General features: G+C 41.2%; 1 protein-coding gene across 38 annotated transcripts in view; it reads right to left on the reverse strand.

The window, feature by feature from the left end:
• Ptprd (protein tyrosine phosphatase receptor type D) overlaps positions 1-21,059 on the reverse strand; it is a 2,001,112-nt gene that overhangs the window by 501,547 nt on the left and 1,478,506 nt on the right. Inside the window, exon 1 of one of the 38 annotated variants that reach the window (XM_036177107.1) lies at positions 3,156-3,368. The exons of the other annotated variants lie outside the window; for them this stretch is intronic. The gene's annotated coding sequence lies outside the window, so the exon portion shown is untranslated. Of the gene's footprint in view, positions 1-3,155; positions 3,369-21,059 lie in introns of those variants that run through there. 38 annotated transcript variants of the gene reach the window in all.

The raw sequence follows: 21,059 nt of genomic DNA on the forward strand, positions 1-21,059 counted from the left end.
AAATACATTTTGTGGCCACTCTGTTGAGTATCCTACATCAAAGGTAAAGTTCTTTCCAAAAAACTTTTGGGTAATAGGAACAAGAGCCATTGGTATAGATGTTAAAGAAGATAGCCTTTAATAAGTCTAATGTTCTCAAGACACAAACTAGTTACAACTGGAAACTACCCACAAATATATACTAAATTAGAGAGGAGTGCTTTAAAAAAAAAAAAAAACACACTTTGAAGAAATCCATCTTCATAGGGTATCATCTTTCATATAAGATGGTGTTGATAATTCCTCCTTTACCCTTGGAATCCTTTAGAATACAGACTTGTTCAGGGGCATGATAGAGCAAGTAGGTCTAAAGGAATCCAATATGCATATGTTTACAGTGTGCTCTTCTATGAAGAATCACCCATGCCAGTTTGAAAAACTGAAAATCAACAAAAGATTGGTGTAAGTAGATCTGACCTTACTGCCTAACGTCATCCGGATTGGCACAGCTGATCGATTTCAAATTTACGAAACTGACACTAAAAAATGTACCCTCAGTCCAGGTCCCTCGAGCGCTATCTGAACTACATGCAGAGCTTCAGAGTCTCCTTCTACACAAACTTGCACAATACTCACACAACCAATCTAATCACACCATCAATCTGTGCCTACACTTCCTATAAAGTAACTCCACCTCATTTATCTTCTAAGCCTGCATTATGCAAACCACATCTTTATCAGACCAATTAGGAGAAGTGATTCCCATTTCTCTTGTTTAATTTTACCATACACTATGAAATAGGCATCAATGTAAGAATCTGCATACGTAATTTTTTGTTTCAGACCCTGTAAGAAAAAAAAAAATCACCCTAATACCACCATAGTGTCATAGAATAACTAAACAAATTCTTGAAATATCCTTCAATTACCATTCACAGCTAACATCAGAGCATGGGTTGGTGTTTTCAGAAAGGAAAAAGAACAACAACAAAAAAAAAAAAAAAAAACTTACAGAACTTGAATTTTTCTTAAATGTCTCTCTAGGAAGGGTTTGTGGAAGCCATAGCAGGGTGTCTCCTGAATATAAGAACAGTTATACAGGCCCCTAGTGGCTTAGCAAATAGCAGCAGTTGAGGGAATCCAATTTTTAGTTCTAGACTTTGGGGGATTTGGGTTTTAAATGAGTGTCTATCTTTAAAAAGCATGTCAAGTCATGGCATACATTATTTTAAGCAGTTTTGCATCTATAACTACCTACACACCCACACCCATATATATGTGTGTGTATATATACACGCATTTCATTACTTAAATTAATTGTCCAACTTCACTGGCCAAGAATTTTTGCCATATAACCGCCACAACAGAACAGTTGACACATCCGCTTCCTTATATGTCATTATAAAGTAGTATCTCACCCAACTGCTTAAAATACATCTAAGGGCCACCTCTCCTATTTGAATCCCGTTTTGATTATATCACCATTACTAAGGGTTTTATAATAAGTGCTCATTATTTGAAACCACGTAGACAGATAATGACACTATTCAGTTATAGAAATCTCGATGTTTTTTCTACAAAGCAGCACCTACTTTAAAATATTTACAATTAATAACACCCTTTAATCCTCCACCCCCTCGTGTGTCTTTCCTTCACAAAAGAAAATTCCAGGCAGGCACATTTACAGCTTTTAGCAATTTTTAACTGGACACAATCTGACAGCTGAATTCATGAAACTGACCAGCTTGTCAATTTCACACTTTGAAAGTACAATAATAGCTGATAACATGAGGGTGAATTTAAAAAAATCTGTCACAGAATTGCTAGCTCCATTGAAAAGGACAGTACAGTACATAATTATGGGAGACAGGAGGTAGGGGAAATTTTATTGTCCATTTAGGAGATGTGTTTCAAGAATTTGGACACAGAACAGGGAAAATGTGTTTCCTTTTTGCTATGATGTCTATCAGGGGCATAAAGATGTGTTGAAAAGGAGTATAATACCCACTAAGATTTTCCATGAACATCAACAGTGCTTTCACAATTGGGATCATCCAAAGATTCGTTTAAATCAGAATGTTTTGTGTTTGGGTATATCAGCCTGGATTTACATTAAGTTGAGACCTTGGTGTGTGCACTCTGAAACAGAAATAGCCAAACCATCCGAAGTACCTCTGGGTGAAGGAAGTCTACATAGGTGTGATACAGCCTGGCAAAAAGAATACACTGAAGTCTTCATTTGCAGCTAACTACAACCTCAAATCTGTGAACTCCTCAGCAGTTACTAGTTACTAAATGGCTCAAAACGTGCGAGCCGCTGCCTCTTAGTTCACAAGCATTGAATATCGGAGCAGGATGTAAGAGAAAGAAAAAAAGAAGATAAACAATTTAAGAGCAAATACAGGACCAGCGATCCCTGGGGGACCTCCCAGGGCACTTTAAGTTGTAGATTGTAGATGAGGCTGGGGGATCTAATCCAGCCTAAGAAACCCAGGCAACAGGAGATGCTAGGCAAGCAGAGAGCACTGGAGGTGAACTGGAAACCACACAAGCGAATTGTGATAGTCTGGGTTTTGAAGAATGGCACTACTATTTGTAATTTAGAGCGCACGGTTAAAGAATACCAAGCTCACATTGTTCAACAAAATATTTAAGCGGAACAAAACCTAACTTCACTTGTTAAAGATTTAAAATACAAGGAACGTCTCGGAGAAGGAAGCAGGGCAAGTTTTTGTTGTTGTTTTTAACATATCTATGTAAAAGCTACAATCAACCTGTAAGAAAGCAAAGGATCTTTGGTTGGTGGCTTTCTTTTCGAATTGTTTCCTACTACTTCAACTCTTCATAATAAATTATGCGTTTCCTTCCCCACGGAACCAGTCTGTGTGAGTACACCAGATGCCCGCAGCAGAACTAGAGCTCCGACCCGGCCACGAAAAAGCGCTCCGAACAATCCCCCTCCCACGGGCAGCCGCGGACCCTCGGCTGTCTCCTATTTTTCCTTCTCCCGCAGCAGTTCGGAGCAAAGAATTCCAAATCGCGCTCCAGAACGGGCCGCTGCCGCTTGGAGCAGGTCGCCGACCCCTAGCTGCTCCGGGGACGGAGCGGAGTGGCCCCGGGCGCACCGCGGTCCCGGGCTAAGCGGGCTCGGGGCTCCAAGCCCAGGGACTGCTTACCTGCTCACGTCGGCTCGGGGCAGCAGCCGCCCGCGCCGCCAACAGCACCGCGCTCCAGCCCTCCGAGGCCGCGCCGCCTCCGGGCGGCCGTTCAGTCCCGCAGCCGCCGCCGCCCAGCCCGCGCGGCAGCCGCAAGTGGCGAGTCCGCCGGAGTCCCGGCCCCGCAGCCGAGCGCCCCGCCTCCCTTCGCCAGCGCCGCGTCCTCGGCCCCGGCGCCCGCCGCTCCGCTCGCCGCTGCTCCCGCTCCTCCCGCTGCTCCACGCTCCTCCCGCTCCTCCGCGCCCTCCTCCTCCTCCTTCTCCTCCTCCTCGCGCGCGGTGGCTCCGGCGCGCGGCTGGGGGGTCCGGCCGCGTCTCGCCTCCTCCCTCCGCCTCTCCTGTTTCCTCCTTCCTGCTGCCGCTGCTGCTTTTAAAGCAGATTCTTTGGCCACAAATAGCAACTCGGCTGCCCCCCTCAGCGCCTCCCTCCGGTTCTTGTCTTCTTCCCCCCAAAAGTGAAGCGCGAGTGAGATAACCCGACACTGAGGCCCTCAGGGGTGAGGGGGAGCGGGCGAGAGGGGCCACGCAGCCCCGGAGCAGGGTCCGGGGCTGCACAACCCGGGCCGGGGCAAGGGTGGCCGGCCCACACCTTGAACCTGGCGGGAACCTGGTAGTCACAGTTGCAGGCGAGGTGCCTTGGTGGGGAAATGAAATGAGGGAGCTCAGGAAAGTAATTTTCTAGGCTTCTCTCTTTGTTTCCTTGTCTGGGTGATTTCTAAAATCCTCATAACTGCTGGAGATCCCACGGAGTCGCTGTGCCCAGCGCTTGGGGATTGTGTGTGCGTGTCGTCTGCTCCTGAGTGTGAGTGGGCGCGTCCCGGGCGGGGAGAGCCGGCCCTCCGCGCCCGCTGGCTAACCCTCAATCTGGACCACAGACTCACTGAGGGCCAGAGGGCTGAGCAAGGAGAGACAGGCTGGAGAGCTGGGCGAAGGGACGCGAGCACAAACACACACACACACACACACACACACACACACACACACACACACACCGCGTGCGCGCGCGTGCACTCACACACACACAAGCACACACGAGAGAGAGAGAGAGAGAGAGAGAGAGAGAGAGAGAGAGAGAGAGAGAGAAGGGGGGGGGGGGGGGAGGGGGCGGAGTGACGTCACCCCCGACATCCATCCACCCAGCCAGAAAAGACCCTCTCAGATTCACTCAACTCATCCTGGTGCAGTCACACCCGGGCGCTTCCCGCTTGGCTTCCTGAAGCACAAGAGGAAGAAAGGCTGGTCGCACCCTGTTCAAAGCAGTTGAATAATACAAGGGGCATTCATTGATGAGTTGTGTGTATCCCAGTTCACCTTGGCAGCCTCCTTCCCGGACGTTTGTAGGATCCACTTTGGAGGCAGAGAGGAAGGCAGGGAAGTACTAAACCCAAATCTTGCTGTGAGAACTCTTAGGACGCTTTTCTGCTACTTGTTCCTATGTTAGTGAAGCACTGCTCTCCGGCTCTCCTGAAAGACAACATAAAACCTCTCCAGACAGGCACCAGTTGTTGGACGAGGGTGGCTAAGGTGCCTGGTACGGATTGCTAGCTAAAAGAGGCGTTTTAACCTTCTTCCCTACTCATAAGATCTCCAGCATGCGGGGAAAGTCAGCAGCTGGAAGCCTCCATTGGCAACTGGCCCATCAAAATTCATTAAGAACACCATGAGAAAGGTCAAGTGAAGTGAAGCCGGGGCCTTCAAGCCACCTCCACTGTTCATTCTGTGTTCAGGCCAGCCAATGCAAACAACACTTATTCCTGCAGACTCCAAACAGTCTTGGAAGGAGCAAAGGTAAGCAGACCCTCTTAGAAGCAACCTAGTGGTCCAGTATCCAGCATCCTGACTATTGTCCCTAGTTGCCTGATTATTTGCTTCAATCCTCTGCATGCCATGCTCTTGAAAATTACTGAATGGATGGTCAACATCCCTCTGCCCACTACACACTCCAAAACGAAGTTATACCGTTTGGAAGGGGTCTTGTGAGATGTAGTTTGGTTTCTCAACAAGTCAGGAGTAAAGAAACATCCTTGCTTAACTCTCTTATTTTCCCCTCCTCTTTTTGCTCCTCTTTGAGGGGTTAGCCTTATAGTGAGAACCAGGAAGAAATTCATTACTGTGCAAGCTCCAAGCCATGTTTAACCAAGTTTTGATGCAACAAGCTGAAAGCTTGAGCAGATACCATGAACACCTGATTGTTCTTTATGCCCTCAGAGTGAATCTAGAAATCTGAATTTCCTGATAAATCACTCTCACCCAACATATCAACTCTAGGTTGGCTTTGCCATGCCTCTTCCTCCCTCATGAGCTTTCCCTCATCTAGAGTTGGGTGTTAGAAAGACAAGATACCCTCTGCCTCCACGTCTGACCTTGCTGAGAAGAGCCCAGCAATGAAGCCTGACTGCTCTCTGGGTACTCTCCTCACACTAGCAGCAAGTTAGACTAGCTGGAGAATTCAGTGCTGTCCGTTGCCAAAGTGAGCAACATAGGTCACAGTAGGAATAAATGGCATGCCCAACTTCTCCCACACCTGAAGGTCCTAGATGTTCAAGTCCCTGTTATAACCAAGCATCTTTTAAAAAGAAAAGAAGGAAGGAAGGAAGGGAGGAAGGAAGGAAGGAAGAGAGAGAAAGAGAGAGAGAGAAAGAAAAAAGAAAGAAAGAAGTAAATAGTGGTCTAGTGACATCTAGTCTCAGGTGTTATTGTACAAAACAAACTTAGAAAAATTCAGGCTGAAGCTGCTGAGGAAGGCAAGATAGAATAAGCAGAGAAAGCAGACATTTCCACACATCCCAGTAGAAGTGAGACTCCAGCCATGCACACACACATTACCACCGCGGTAGCAAATGCACACAACAGCTGGTACTGCAGCCCCTCGGGTAGCAGCTGGACTGCTTTGCCTTCTAGATGGTTTCACCAAAGAACATTAGAGGTGGGCAGGTTTCTGGCTAGTCTCATTTCATTGTTACAGGTAAGGGAACTTGGTTTCTGCGACTATGAGGTTACACAAAGTGTCTAAGGAAGAGGTAGAATACAAACCCAGGTGCCATTTCCCTGATCCTAAAATATCCACAATCACCTTTAAGTTCTGGTTAAAAATAAACTGTTTTTCAAAATCATCAATGAACAACAAAATGCACTATTTTAAAAGGATAGTTGTTCACACGAAAGCAAGCAAAGCAATAGAGCTGGACCTGTCTTAATTCCCTTCCAGCTCTGATATTCTGTGAAGAACAGCACACTGGAGCTTTGCTATGATACACACACCCCTGAAGTGCATAATTCAGCTAGGGTGACTATGAGTATGTTTTGGACTCCATCCCAGGGAGTTTGTTCCTAGAAGTATTGGTGAGATTTTATTTTCATTTATCAGGAAGCATACAAAAAGAAATTTAAAATAATCACAATGGTAGTAGCCAACTGTTACTTTGTATTATGTAATAAGCATGTTATCATATCACCATATTGTTTTGCTTGAGTGAGTGTGGTGTCATAGAAAAAGTCTCAAGTAGTCAACACTGACCTTGAACTCTTGATCTTCCTGCCTCCTCTTCCCTAGTGCTGAGATTATAGGACTAGGCCACTGGTTTTCAAAAGACACATGATGACCTTTTGAGAGGTTCATGAATATAGTGGTTACAAACAGTTGTTTATTTGTTTGTTTTTCTCAGTGGAAGAAAAGTAAGAAAGAATTACTTTGATCATTTGGCTAGTTATTAAAGGAGTAGACTGGAAGACACTATCTCCAACTGTAACTTTTGCCTTTCTGGCAGAATATTATTAGTTTCTGAGTTTAAGTGGGGAAACGGGATCAGATAAGATAAAGAATTCAACTGTTCCCAGAGCTTGCTAGTAGTCAAGCTAGAATTTTGCACCTATAACTTTTCAAGGCCAAACTGCTTTTATTTCTGTAATGATGAAAAATTATAAACTAAAAGATGCAATAAATTTTTCTTTATCATATTTTCCTTGAAAGGAGTATAGAGCTCTTTATGAAATTCAGCTAGAACAGAGAAATACAACATAGATTCAAATGACACATGAGTAGTTTCATAAGCACCAAAGCTAATATCAGACCATTCCGACAGGTGCTAGGTTGTGTCTAACATTCTTTATTAACTTGTTGCTAAGAGCAGAAATGAAATAATAATGAATGGTTTTAATCCTCAAACATTCACCTCTACAAGTTAAAATGCTAGAGAGAAATTCCTAGATTGAATTCGTGCAGCGACGCTCAGCTGCATGTGCTCTCCTAGCACAGAGGCAGCATGAAGAAAGATTAGAAAAATGTGAGAGCCTAGTCTAAACAATATTTGGCTTAACTTGGCAACAGAAGATACAGTCCTGTACCTGCAGTTATAATTCTACCTGCACCACAAAGAAGAATGAAAAACAGTAACTCATCTGAGCAGCGCTGTGGATTCTACCTACAGTGCTAAATAGTTGTGTGGTATGTTCCATTTCCTCAGGTCTGAAAGTTCAAAGCCAGCACCAAGAAATGGCTGCAGCAGATTCTGGCCTTTCTGATCTACATGGACAGGGCTTCTAGTACACAGGAGGTAGTTAGGGGTGTGGAGAAATGCTATGCAAACATAGATACCTTTCCACATATGAAATAAATGGACTTTTTTTTTTTACCACACAGCAACATCTCAAAAAATCCCTAAAAAAAAAAAAAGCTTAGAAAAATCAGGCCTCTCCTTTGGCTGGCTCAGTTCAGTTGCCACATCTCACCCTCACCTGTACTGTGGAGAGGACATTATGGTACAATGCTACTTTCCATTGGCTCAGCTACTGGAGACTATAGCATGCGACTGTGACAAATGGATATTCCCATTAAATTCTTTAGGAGAGTGGGGCATTCCATTAACCACTGGCGCTATCCCAACCCAAGTGAAACATTGGGTCGTTTTTTTCATGTGAGCAAGAAGTGAAGGGGAAAAACAAAGGATATACTCTAATTACTTTCCTATTTTTTGGTTGCATGCATTATGATAGTCCTATATTACAATTATTTATAATTATCATATGACAAGCTGTCAGATAAAATTTAACAGGTGATTTGTCAAGAAGCTCCATTAATGTATTTACTAAGCACTGGTTTTCAATATTTCTTAACAGGAAAATTGTGTCAATTTTGTTTTTAAAACTATGCAGTTTAAATATTTGAGGCCTCCTGTTTTTAAATGATAGAAACTACTTATTAAAATACCATTAGTGGTGGGGCATAGAGGTGCACTCCTTTAGTCCCAGCACTCAGGAGGCAAAGGCAAGTGTGAGTACAAGGCTAGCCTGCTCTGCATACTGAGTTCCATCCAGTCCAGAAAGGACTACATAGTGAGACCCTGACTCACAAAAACAAAACAAAACAAAGTAAACTAAAAATACTACCGATACTCACAAGCATGGGCACACAGTTATTAATGAAAGGCATAAACACATTTTTATCACTTCAGGTTTTAAATGCTAAAGTTTTCATTGCAAAGAACAATTGCCTAGTGTTCTTTATTGTTTTAATTGCTAATATCTCATAATTTTAATACATCATTTAATGTTTAAATGTTTTTCTCTTAAACATGTGTGAGTGAGTGCACACATTGATGCATACACCTTTGTGTGTATAAACACATGCCTCAGCATGCATGTGGAGGTGAAAGGACAACTTGGTTCCTTCCTGCCACCATGTGGATCATAGGGATGGAACTCAGGTCATCATGCTTGGAGGCAAGTATCTTTACCCACCAAGATGCCTCACCAGCTCCATTTTTAATATTTTGAAATACATTTACTTAGTGTACTTGTGGGGAGGTCTACATGTTGATGTGAAAGGACAATTTGATTGCAGAAATTGGTCATTTCCTTCAACGGTGTGGATTTGGGGACACAGATTCAGTTGGTCGGTCTGGGCAGTAAATTCCCTAATCCATCTTCTGGACCCAACTTTTAATACATTTTTAATGGATGGATGAGTGAGAAGACAGTAAGAGCAGGCATTTACATTCTGTTTAGTATTGTTGTCTTACCATAATGCAAAGGAAGGACTATTTTAAAGTACAGGCAAAGATTAAGAAGTCAGTGAAAAGCTAGTAATTCATCACTGACTAGAGGACATTCTACAGAGAGCCAAAGCTGATGAAGCTGATGAAGCAGGCTCTCTTTCACTGACTGGCACAAGAACAGGGGACGCAATGAAAATGAACCCCAGACAGTTCTGAGAGAAGAATCTTGGGAAGAATGAAAAGTTTTGGACAGATGTCCAAAGTCATAGCACAGAACCTGGAAATGAAACTAAACTGTGTGCCACAATTTTATTATTGACCCCCATGGCCAGCCAGAGTCTGTACTGCTTAAGAGGATGATAGGAAAGTACAGCAATGCTTGCTTAAAGTTTCATTTACTCAAGCCTGACTCTTATCTTCAAGCCAGTGACATGCAGCAGGCTGTTAATGACTGGCAATCAGTGACTCGGAGGGAGCTGAATCTCCTTAATGAAAGAATGTGCTTCAAGATTCAACAGAAAGAAGAAAAAAAAAAAAACAAAAAACCTAAAGCCCAGCTGCCTTTCAAAGCAAATATGACACCCAACAACCAAGGTCACCAATAAAAGGCAGGTTTCACATTTTTTGGAAGAAAGGACTAACAAAGGCTGGAAATTATTTTTAAAGGTTCTTTCTCCCCAGGTTTCATAAAATTACTTTCAGACACTCAGAAGCAAAATAGCATAAGCTGATCTCCATGCAATGAGAAGTGTGTCTATATGAAATTGAGGGCTTACAAACACATCCTCATATCCTGGGACAGGGGCTCATGGTTGCCAAATCCTACTGGTCCCCATCCATGTAAGAGCAGTTATTAAAGACATAGTGAATACAATTTTTCAACTCTTTCTTACTTACTTTTTTTTTCTTTCTTTGTTTTTCACTTCTGTTATAACACTTAGTTTCAATCAAATTCAGAATTAGTGGCATAGTTCCTCAGCAATTTGAAAGGATTTGTGTTTGATGAGGAGCAAAACTCCTATCATAGTGTTCTAAGCACTGTAGGATTTTGTAAGTATTTGAAAAAAGAAAAGCCAGGATGAAGCTAGGAAATGAGGAAATGAGAATAATTGAATGTCAGTAGCCCATTTGCGGTGAAATATCACTTTCTTCATGAAGTTTCCTGTACCCATTAAACAGAGCAAATTCACCCTTTCTTTGGTCTCTCCTGTTTTCTTTTTCTTTTAATTCCTAGTATGTATGCCTGTATATTGTATCTATGAACATCCTACAGGCCCTGAGCTTCTCTACATTCTTTTTGTCACCATCAATACCTGGACTATAAGCACATCTCAAGCCACTATCTGCTGCATGAATCAGCATGTTGACCTGTGCTCAAAGCCCACTGTGGCTGGTGAGGGGCCTTTTTGTCATCCGATCTTCCTCAGCCTGCACTGAAAGGCGACATTCCCTAGTTTGGTCATTTCAGCTTCACCAGGCACAGCACGCACAGAACTGTCATAAGAAATAATAGAATCTGACCAGAACTGGATGCATTCATAGTTCCACAGAATTCTTGATGAGAGTAATCTTAGTTTCATATTTTCTTCTAAGATGTCAGAATTATTTATCAGTTCAAGAGGGAAAATCTTCCATAATTCTAACTGGTTACTGACCTTTTTATTTTTAACTAAGCACACTCTATTAGACAGAAATAGTTCTTGATACCTCATAATTGTAAATATTGTTTCCTATCTGACCATGTATTCCTATGTCATCTTTTTCTTGAAAACTCATTATCCATAATTCCACTACCAGTAACACTAAGCAAGCCTCGAAAAGAATCTCAAAGTAATAGCATTCTTAGTTATCTCGTTGTTCATTTCCTTAAGTTATGTTTCTCTCTTTGCTTCTCACTGTCAAAAGACCATCTTTCCAACACATTTGTTTTTACTCTTTTCTGGGCCACTATAGTGATTTTTTTCTTTTTTCTTTCTTCTATTTTGCATATTCTCTGATCACAATTTTTTTTTCCTGATTGGGCTCCAATCCATTCTCCATTATGCTGTCCAATTAAATCGGATAAAACACAGGTTTGATTAGTCAACTCTACTATCCAGAAGAACTCAATGGTTCATGATGGCACATACAACTCACAACTGCTCACAAATGTTTAGAGCCACCCAAGATCCACATATGGAGAGGTACTTGAGCTCATTTTTCTATTCTAAGTTTCAACCCCTACTACCAATGACTTAGTCTTTAATTCTGTATACATAAAACTGCATTTTCTTTTTAAACCTAGCAGAGAGCTCTCCCACAATCACCTGCATAGTAAATAATAACCATCCCAAGGAGTCTTACACATTGTTTGATTTTTTTTTTTCTGATTCCATTGCCCAAATATGGACAGTATTTCCCTTAAGATCTCTAAAAATCTCTCCCAGGGTAAATAAATTTGCTACAGAAACTGGTTAAAAGATCACATTAAACATTTCCTCTCCCTAAACCCCTTTTCATGGCTAGATTTATTCACATCCATCTATTTACTGTAGTAGTAAAGTGCAATAAATAAGAACACGACCTGGATGGAGTCAGTGGGAGTTTATGCCAATTGAAACCTAATCATCTCTTGCAGAACCATTTGATTAATCCAACCATGAATGTTCTCATGCCAGGAGACTGTGCTGGGAAGAGAACAAAGGAATTTAAAGAATCTGAGTTCATGCTACTGTGAAGAACAACAGACAACCTTAAGTTTCTTTAAGTTTGCTCTGTGCTGGGAATGGAACTTGAGGACCTCATGCATAGTAAGCAAGCAGTTAGTGAGCTGCACATTCCCAGGCATCCCAGCTTTTTATTCTTAATTCATCTTGGAGAAGAATCAGCATGGGACTCCTAACAGTCTGGAGCCTGGAAAAGCACAGAAACTCACTAAGGGAGGCAGATGTGCTTCCCCCACAAAAAGACTCCAGGGGAAGACACCTCAGAGAGGGGTCTCCTGCTAAGTCACAGTCACAGAAAAAATATGCCTCCAAAGAGGTGGCAGTAAGAAGAGACAAGGACACTTGAATTATTTCTTATTTTATCTCAGTATTCTTCCCTCCCCTCAAAAACAACTCCCATGGAGCTCCATCCTAAGATTTCAGATTTCCAAACTGTTCAACTTTGCCAGTTCTAAAGTGAAGAAAGACAGGAAAAATTAGAGCAAGTGCTGAAAGTTGTGCTGTTTTATGTATGATTCTTATTCTTACCTGAACATTCATGCCACACATGGTTTTCGTTAGTTTTCTTTATACATTTTTCTTCTTTTCCATTCTCCATGCCTCTGCCACAGGCCAACTCCTCTGATCACATATGTTATCAGACTTCAAGTCTCTCAATGGTGGTCAGGAAAAACGGGATGTATGGCCCTTGTACAGAGACAGAATGGACCTGTGCAGAGCTATGTTTTTTTCTGGAGTCTAGCAATTGCCTGAAAAAAAAATACTGAAAAACTTGAGCCAGGTGTGATGGCATACACCTTTAATCCAACCACATGGAATCAGATCACTGTGAGTTTTAGGACAGTCTGAACATAGGAAGTTCTATCCTAGCCAAGGAACTCTAGTGAGATACTGTAGCTCAAATAAATCATAATTTTTTTTTCAGTTTAATATGTTATGTGATTTCTGTGTTCAGGGAACAAACTTGTGGGTATCACACTAAAAGTCCAAATGTTTGTATTGCTAAATGCTAACATGGTTATTACCCTGCTGTATGTTAGAATCTCTATGAACTTTAATATATGTCTACAACCCACTTGTAGCAGCTGAATTGGTTCTCTGGCTCCAGCACTCTGGAATCTGTGTTTTAAAAGCTACTCAAGTAATCCAAATAGGTAGTTAAGGTAATACAAGCTTGTTTTGCTAACTCTAGGAAATAGGATTCAGAAATTTTAGACTAAATAATCTCTGACATTTCTCTCTTTCCATTCTTGGGTTCTTTGTGAAGGAATTTTGATTTCATAAGTAAAAGAAAAAAAAAAATGACCCCTTTCCTGAATTCCATTTTTAAGCGGCAGCCCAAGTTTCACACTCTCCTGTGGTGTTTCCAGCATTTGTTATTGCTTAGTTTTCAAGAGGGTCCATTCACCTCACAGCTCATTTGTCAGACCTCCTTTGTGTGCGAAGTATGTGAACTATGCATAGCAAATCATGTTATGATGTGTGTGTGAACAAGGCACAGGTGACAAAACCCTTTTATCCAAACATAATGCAAATACTCCTTAATGTGTTAGTCTCTTCAGTTTTGATAAAGGAGGATGATGGTTTGCTTTCCAGGCAGCCTAAACACCATCCCACCCAAAAAGTACATGATCAAAATTAGAAAAGGGGAAAAAAGGGCTGGTGTTGGGGAGTGAAGATCCAGAAGGACTAGAACTTCTTGCTCAGAAGCATATGGGAACTACCCTGGCTACCTGCAGGTTATTTGCAGAGTTAAATCAAGAACAAAAAGAACCGTCACTTCTGAGAGAGAAAGAGATTGCTCTCAATCTTTGCCTTCAGGAATTCATATTCTTGAGAAAGAAATATTCTTGGTGAACTCTAATAATAGAAACTATCAATACATATTGAACAGACATCTCTCTCCAAGAGTTCCTAAGAGATATGTGGGTCTGATCTACCCTTTATTGGCCCAGAATGATCACGTGTGACATTTTCTAGTCCACAAAGACAGTTGAGAGAACAATCTCTTTCAGTGTTCCTTATAATTTTCCAAAATACACATTTTACAGAGAACCCAGACTAATTGCTCCAGATTCCAAAACTTGGGGCTAGTTCCTGGGACTCAATATTTTGAGCAAGCTTTTTAGGTAATTCTGAAAACCCCATGATAGCACAATTCAGATTCACTGATTTGCTTAATATTTTCCTTGGATGATATCCCAGTAAGACTGAGCTTATTCTAGCATTCCATATAAAGCTAACTGCCTTTTACCAACGAAATCCCCCTCCCTTTCTTTTTTCTACTTTAAATGGTAGAAGGGGACAGGCCCCAGGTTTTATCTAAGTATTCAAGCTTTTGACTTCTCCCATGCTCAGCTGGCTTATTCTAACAGCCTCTACTCTGATATAAATGGCCAGCTCCCAGCAAGGTTGTGGGGACTTGGATCCTACCCACTTCCCTCCTGGCTATAACTAACATCCTAACAGCCCATAGAGACCACAGGTTCTTTCAGCTGTAATTACATGAAATTTACTGGACACCCAGCAACCTGCCAGAACATTTCCAGTCTAGCTGCTTCACTGGGGAGAATCAGCCACGAACTCTGTGGTGCTGTGTGCCTTTTCCCAACAGTTTTTTAAAAAGTGAATATATGCTATTAGCATGCTCCCCCTACACATTTAATTGGCCAGCATGCTAGGTGCATTAGAAATCCAGCCTTATATATAGTGTGAAACAATAAACAAACCCTGCAAAACCTTAGACTAAAACCACAATTTTCAAGGACAGAGACAATATTATTTCTGTCCTCTAATGACTCCTGCTCCACACAAAGCCTGGAGAGGAGAGGGTCTTAATATTGTGTCTGGAACAGAGCATAACTGGTCAGAATTGGAGCTGCAAGAGAAAAAAAAAAAGCAAAAACAAAACAAAAAAACCCAAAAACCTCCAAGCATTAAAAAAAAAAAAAAAGAAAGTGAGTATCAAGTAACAGATTCTCCCTGATTCACAGACTTTCCAAATTATTTTGGTTCACCAACCAGCCTTCATAAGGCCTCAGTGGGTAACAACTCCCCAGGTCCTCCAGGCACAGTTTCTGGGAATCTATCTGTCACCAGAAGAGAGGCTGCAGAGAGCCTGGCATTGTTCCTTGTGGGCAATAGAAAGGGTTATGACACAGATGTGAACACACACTCACACACACACACACACACACACACACACTTGAGGGTGCAATACCCCGTGATTTGCCACCTCTAGTTACTTAAAAGGAACACTGTGGCAGGAGGGAAGGGACTATTCCTGTCACCTGACATTAGTGACCACACTGACTGCCTCAGAACTTGACCTTCAGTCCTGATAGTGCCCCTGGGTGGAAAGGGTATTGGGAAAACGACGAAAGGCACCTTGCCATCTCTTTGTACAGCCAAAAGGGTAAAAGGCCTTTATGCCTTTTTATTTCCTGCCTGCTAAGCAGATAAGCTAGTCATTATGTGATCCTACTTGAGACCACCAGGTACCTCACCTTACCCTTTGTTGTGTCTTATGCCCTTTAAACTATCAAATCAGTCCACATGTTTCTAGGTTCATAATTAAAGAGTTGGCAATGCTTGCTTTCAATTTCATTTGTACAAATGGTCCCATCACTCTCTTTAAAAGCCCTGGGCACGTATTCAAAAAATACAACCCAAACAAATAAACTGGATAACTAAGCCAAAGCTGCCAGCCCTGAGTACATCCTTACTACTATGTAAACATGCCCCCTCCAAAGTACACAGAGAAAAAACTTTCTCAGAGCTGAAAAATGAAGTTTTTACATTAACACAGTATCACTAAAGAAAGATAGGCTCATACATATGGCATAGAATCAGCAATTTAGCATTTAATGAGATAAACTTCACCTTGAATGAGTCCTTAGAAAAAAAGAATATTTAGGAAGGAGCTGAGTTCCTCTGGGGATCTTAGGGTAGAACTTGAGTTTGGCAGAATTTATTACTTCCAAGTGCTGAGAAAGAGTTTATATTTAGAACTAAGTTCTTGATCTTATCCAGTGATTGACTTTCATGGCCTTTGGAAGTAACTTTGATAACAGAATTCCTGTCTGTCATTTACCCCAGATGCTGACACGGTCATAGCTGTGGGAGCTGCTATATAAAAAATGTCATGGCAGGGTAAAAACTTCACTGAGGTGAAGGGCTCCAACATGTAGAGAAATGAGAACTTATGACAAATTACTTAGTACTGCAATAAATAAATAATATAATAATTAATAATAAACAGATTGCAAACTGTGTTGTGAGATTTCACCAATGCAGAGCAGGAAGAACTGCCCAGACCCACTGTTTAAAACAGTTAGGAAATAAGGCATTTGGCTATAGTTGGCTTATAGTGCAAGCCGGCACCTTCATCTGGAGGCTCTGCTGGGGAGGAACTGTCTTCTGTAAGATGGCAGCCTGTTCAAAACAGCAACAATGCAGTCTATCACCAGCGAGGGTCCCAAGCTCTTGCTTCTTCCTCTCCTTTGACAGAAACAAACTGATCAAAGACCACTACAAATTCAGCTTTTATCTACAACAAAAAGTGCAGCTATAAACTAGAGTGGTGTCACCTGTGCTATGTCTCAGCCTCATCAAAATCCTTTTTGCTTTTGTATCATCTCATAAGGATGGGAAGGGAGAGAAACTGATGGTGAGAAGGAGCCTGGAAGAAGAAGCCTAGAGATTGAGCAGAAAAAGCAACAGGTTTGTGTCTCCTACTCAGAAATAACTGTGTGATAGGATCTCACCCCTAGCAAAAAGTCTCCAAGTCCAGGAAAACAAAGACTTCTCTGCCCAGTGTTGTTTAGTCACATGACTGAATTATCTTGCTAACAATGAGTTGTTATTACTACCTTTGTAAGGCTGGAGACAGACATTTGTATTTAAAAGACAGTGAAGAAAATTGTTTATTTATACAAGCTATGTTGTTTTTCTTTAATCCATAATTGAGTTTCTCTCTGTATTCTAGGTGAATAAGGAAATTTTGAGCCAGGTATCTTCACAAAGCAACCATAGAAATGGGATAAAATGGCACACTATCTAGGATGTGACCTACATTCATGAAAATCTTGTCAATACAAAGTTCTCTTCTGTTGTCACTTTAAAAGTCTGTATTTTTTAATCTTAAATTTTAATGAAACCCATCCAGGGACAGTCCACGTTTTTCAGAAAGAACAAATTTTTCAGTACAGGAGACAGCATTTTGCCAGTACAACAAGACACCAGCCAAGTTGCTGTGGAGGAGCAAAGCAAGTACATTTCAATAAGGGCCCAAACAATCCCTGGCAACCAGTTAGAAAAACAAGTTGTCATTGCATTAAGAAAGCTCTCAGATATGAATGATGTTGGTGGGAAACAGAGTTACTCACCAGCTGAAATGTTTACTTGAAGGGAGAATTATTTTATGGAAAGCACTCTGAGAATTGGCATATTTGCAATCTGTTCAGATTGGTCACTGTGTACATTACTACAGCAATACCCCAAGATGTCCAATCTGTCTGCTTAATGAAGCAGGTGGTGAGGTTCTCCAGTGAGCTGTGGGCTCCTGAAGGTCAGGGACTCAGTGGTATTCCTCTTCTATCTCACACAATGCCAGCTTGATGAATGAAGTCAATAAATTCCAAATGTGAATACAGATTGCCACACACCCTGACCCCGTGACATAAAATATCACCCCATCACCACTGACCTATTGCCCTGCCTAATTTCTCTTCTGATTGATAATTGCCAGCTGTCCTGTTGACATGATTCCTTTTTATTATTACTTTAATTCTCTTCTCCTTCATTAAAATCCACTCTCTCCAAGGTCAGGGATTGAAAAGGTTTGATTTTCTTTAGAACTCCAGTTCCTAGGATCATGCTTAGCACTTCTAAAGTCAATCACAAATATGTGTTGACCTTTGAATGAGGCAATGATAGACGAGGAAATGGCTCACTCTGTCTCTTCTTTACTTGATTGATTTCACCTTAATGAATGAAACATAAAAATTATACTGTGAGCCTCAATCAATTGTAACAAGAGGAGGGCTTCCTCAAATTGTAGGTGATTGATTCTATAGAATGGAAGGATTGGCAGGATAGTCTTACTGGTGTCAATTTCATGTATCATCTCCAACCCTGTAGAGAAATGTGAGGAATAAGAAAAAAGAGAGAGGCCATCAGCGAGCGAGAGAGGTTTCTAGGACTGGGACCACCCAATGTGAACAGGAAAACACATTGCATATCCCTGTCTACATTCGGTACAATCAATCTTCCTGGAAAAGTTCACTTTTTAGAAGATAGTTTTTATCTACTGATGGAAGTCTACATGCACTTGCAGGCTTTGAGGACTCAACTACATCCGATCTAGATTTGGAGTATTCATGTAACTTTAAATAATTGTAAGCAATTTTTCTTCTTGAAAATTTCTGCATTGGGCATGTCTCTGAAGCTTCCATGTACCATCCTCATGACAGGACTGAGAAAATCAGTGGCTCATGGTTCAATGACTGTCTTATGAGTCGCACAGTGATCCAGCCAACAGAAAGCTTTGATCGGCAGTTTATTTTCAAACCAAGATAGCCAGATGTTCTCTGTTCCTTGTAGATGATGATATGGTAACAATTGGACAGACTTGTTTTTGCAGTTTCTCACCTGGTGTATTATCAAAAGAACCTACGGTTTATTGGAAATTGGCCCACTTGCATAATCTGTCTGATTCCTTCTCTGGACTTGCACCTGCCAGGATTGTCTTATTCTTCACCCCAATCAATTCCCCTTGGGGTCTCTGAGCACAACACTTGGTTACTTTGTTCTCCTAATAACTCTTATCTCTCCATTAATTCACCATGCTAAAATTGCTTTGGGGTTCAGAGAAAACAATCTTTAGCTCTGTTGAGCCTTGTATGTTATGGGGTGAATAGTTAAGACTTCTAGAATCCTCCTTTCTTTGTTGAGAAACAGAGATAGTGATACTTATTTTGTCAAGTTATTGAGCAGTCTACCTAGAATTGTGCACTTGAAACTGCCATGTAGAGCCTGACTCCTAGGAACGGTTTGTGATATATATCAAGGAGATAATAGCTAGACTTTTGCTCTACAATGGTGATTCTAATGAAACTTTTGAAACATTAAAAATCAACATTTTCTAGTGAATGAGGGGATCACCTGAGATGGAGGAATAGTGGCACAGTGGATGGAACACAAGCTGTTTAGGATGCTGGTGGAGAGATGTGCCGTCATTAACAACAATGAAGAAAATGAAGGAAAAAGTGAAGAACTCAACTTTTATTTGAAGAAGAGCTAAAGAGAATCCCATTTTAGGCTTACAGGGAGGATGATCAGAAACAGCCAATTAATCACTTATATATTAATGTTAATTATAAAGTTCTCTGGTTTTGCTTTAAATAGTTTATTGCAATAAATACCACAATTGCTTCTTTGTTTTTCTAGTGGTGAGAAGAAAGCTCTCTGGGAAGTTCCAGATTAATCAAAATTAACATAACTCAAAACTAGAAGAGTGTCTAGGGGACAATTTTATTCAGTTCCTAATATCTCTTAGCATTTATGACCAGCAGACATCCTGTTTCAGACTAAAAGCAAACATCTCTTATGCACTCACACGTGTATGTAGAAGTACAGAGAGCTGATAGCTGTGGAATACTAGACTTAGCTACAGGGATGCTTACAGGGATGACCTCATTTCCTTAGACAATGCTCAGCATCTACAATGCATTTTATCACTTCACGGAGATTAGAGCAACAGTATCTTCAGATAGCGTGGCTAGAAGCTTGACTCTGCCACTTAGCTGAGCAATTCAGAGCATGATCCCTCAAACCCCCTGAGCACCAGTCTCTATGTAGAATAGCCAAACTATGCTCACTTCTTATAGTGGTTGCAGAGAGATGAAAGGATAATGCTACTTCTCTAAGATTCTTTTATGATACTCAGCCAAAAATTAACAAATGCCGAAGTACAATGCCTGGATTTCTTATGAGGTGTTACAATGTTTAGATTTTTCATACAACCTAGAATCAGTTGGAAAGAGTATTTTAAGGGACAGTCTGTATTGGTTGGTTCATGGGTGGGCCTGTGGGTGATTGTCAAGAATTTAAGTACAGCTGATGTATATAAGGAACTGAAGTCTAATCTGAGCTAGTAGTGAAAATAAAAAGAAAGAACTGTGCAGCTCACCTCAGATGGGTTCTATTAACCTTAACCTTGGGGCCACTGGGGAGCTGCCAGTAACCCGTAAACTACAAACCTTCCTTTCCCTGGGAAAATTGGGAACAGACGAGGAACCCAGTTCTAAAGAAAAAAAAAATATATATATATGAGACTCCAGGAAAACATTTGCACCTCTCAACCTCCATTGTGAGACTTATGCAGGACAATATTATGATACTCACTCTATAGCACTGATTCTCAACCTTCTTAATGCTGTGTGATCCTTTAATATAGTTTCTCAATGCTGTGATGTTCTCAATCCATAAAATTTTCATTGCTTCATAACTATAATTGTACTACTGTTATAAGTCATAATGTAAATATCTGTGTTTTCTGACCATTTTAGGCAACCCCTGTGAAAAGACAATTCAATCCTCCAAATGGGTCTCAACTCACAGGTTGAGAACCCCTGCTCTACAGCATTCTCAGAAGAATGTAGATTCCATCCTTTCCTGGATAAGTGTTTCATTATTGGTTCCTGGCAGAAACCTCTTCACTAAGAACCCATTTGTTTATAATCCGAGGGAATCCTCTGACCTTTAAAGTTTGGGGACTTTACATTCAACAGTAACTCAGCACATTTACTCATGGTTAGGACTGCATAAATCTCCACTCACTGACCTTGTCTTCTTGGCAAACAACAAGTTTTTACTATTTGGAGGAAAAACGCAAGCTTCTGTGGAAACACCTTCAAAGTTACAAAGTTCAGGGTCATGGCTTAGCATGTAGACAAGGTAACTTTTGTTTTAAATGTTTCCTTTTCTTAGTTTGTGTTTTGTAATGTTTTGGCTGTCCCTGTGTGACCTCCACTGGCCTTGATCTTTTTACATTCCTTTCCATTTTCCAGTACTGGGATTTTGCCTGGCCTAAACATGTCTTTAAAATGTGTACCTTTGTCTCTTGCTACTACCATGCTATTTCACATTTAAAATATTTGCATTAGC

The sequence above is a fragment of the Onychomys torridus genome, chromosome 2 (genome assembly GCF_903995425.1).
Source record: "Onychomys torridus chromosome 2, mOncTor1.1, whole genome shotgun sequence".
Taxonomy (NCBI): Eukaryota; Metazoa; Chordata; class Mammalia; order Rodentia; family Cricetidae; genus Onychomys; species Onychomys torridus.